This window comes from Petaurus breviceps, unplaced genomic scaffold (assembly GCF_028583685.1).
Source record: "Petaurus breviceps papuanus isolate PSGF00001 unplaced genomic scaffold, PetGlider_PUasm1.0 139, whole genome shotgun sequence".
NCBI lineage: Eukaryota > Metazoa > Chordata > Mammalia > Diprotodontia > Petauridae > Petaurus > Petaurus breviceps.
The window spans coordinates 22,639,225-22,641,041 of NW_027185697.1; the positions used below are offsets into that span (position 1 = coordinate 22,639,225).

The following is a 1,817-nucleotide window of genomic DNA, read 5'->3' on the forward strand; positions in this document are numbered from 1 at the left end:
GATGTGCTTATTTATTTTTACACGAAGAATTAAATCTCAGCAGAATATTTGATACTGCAGGACTCAGAGGATCTTCAATGCTTTTCAAACTTGATCGATATTTTGATTTTATAATCGTCAACGCTGAGACCACCACTTCATGGAAACATGTAGTACAAAATGTCAGACATATATTTAGGGTCATTTCAGAAACTTTTGGAAATTCTGTCCTAATCCCAAGCCAACATCCATTTAACAATTTTTTTTAGAAAAGTCAAGTTTTAAACCTATGTTGCTCGATAACTCAGCAAATTCTCCTTGAACTTTTAATGGCAGATGACTGATGATGTTTATTTTAATTGACTATGGTTTATGAACCCAATTTATTTTTTTTTTTAGAATTAAAATTTGAAGGGGAGTGTTTCTGAAACTGACTGCAGGCACTTCAGATGATCGATTATAACTCTTACAAATAAATTTTTGAGAAGGTTATTTATAAATATGAAATCATCTTAGTTGTAAACATTTCTAAAGAACCATTTTCCACCCTATTCTTCCATATGTTAACTTTTTAAGTAAAGCTTTCAATTTTATCTTTAATGTAAATGTTACAATTTTTCCTTGAAACAACATGTTTAAATCAGAGATTTTTGAAAATATCCAACAAATAATACAATTTTGAAAGGTATAAGTTGGGCAGCTTGGGTGTCTTCTCCTCCCTCCTTAGCTTTCCTATTCCTCCCTCCTCTCCTTTCCCCTCTTCTTCCATCACCTCACCACCCTGGCTCCTGGGGATCTGGAGAAGCTGGTCTTCACTGAGTGCCCTCACTCCCCTCCCCCCCCAATCCAGAACATTGATAGCCTCTGGCATGTCCCTCATCCTGCTGCCCCCCATCAACACCCAGCAGCCCTGCCTGGCTATCAGCCTGCTGTCCAGAGCTCCAAGTTCCAGGGCCGTGACTTGGAGGGGGTACCACAACATGCAGATATGGAGAACTCTTAGTTTGTGGATACTTGAAGAATAAAGGCCTTGCCTAGAAATACCCAACTCCCACTACCTTCTTTAAAGAGGAAATAGCCAGCAAAAAGCACCCATTCTTAACACAAAAGTGGGATGCAATAAGGACATAGATGGTAAACACTGGGACAAGTTCCAGGCTTTTGGTCAGGATGCAAAATCATTTCACTCCAATGGCTTTAATAATGAAGAACTGAAGAATGGGGATTCTGTCTTGATGAGGTGGAAGGAACAGTTCCCAGTGCCTGATCATACAGTTAAAGGCATCATCGTGGCTCCCTTTGCCGGATTCCACTGCATCAGCTTCCAGAAATTCTCATCCTCTATGGAGGGCTAGTTCAGAATGGTATCGTGCCCTAAATCTGACTCATGTTCCTGAACACAGCGCCCCAATATATGATATCTGATCAAAACTGACTGTTCAGAACAATAACCAAGAAAAGCTGGACTTAGCAGAAAAGATTCCAATCAATCAGAATTGTGTGTACCTGCCAGAAGTGGGAGATAGCGTGTGCCCTTTCTTAGGGTGCAGCCCCACCAGGTGGTGTCAGTGGCAACCCAGAGAAGCTGAAAGACGCGCCTTACCAGGAGAGGGAGGGGAAGAAGCAAAGGGGAATTTTTTCTGCTTCTGATGGCAATTTAATTTTTATCTGTTTTTTAAGTTAAAAAAGAAAAAAAAAGAAAGTCATAAGTCATTATGTTAAAAAAAAAAATCACATTTATGCCCAGTCAAAGATGTAACAGCTTCATTTTTCAATTTCAATAATGTGCTTAAATTTTGCCTTCATGCTAATCACCTTACCTAGGCATGGAGTAATGA

The 1,817-nt window shown here is 39.5% G+C and overlaps 1 pseudogene; it reads left to right on the forward strand.

Annotated features, from left to right (window-relative positions):
• Nucleotides 1-848: 848 nt before the first annotated feature.
• On the forward strand, nt 849-1,404 carry LOC138145879 (glucose-induced degradation protein 4 homolog pseudogene; annotated as a pseudogene).
• The last annotated feature ends 413 nt before the right edge of the window (nt 1,405-1,817 follow it).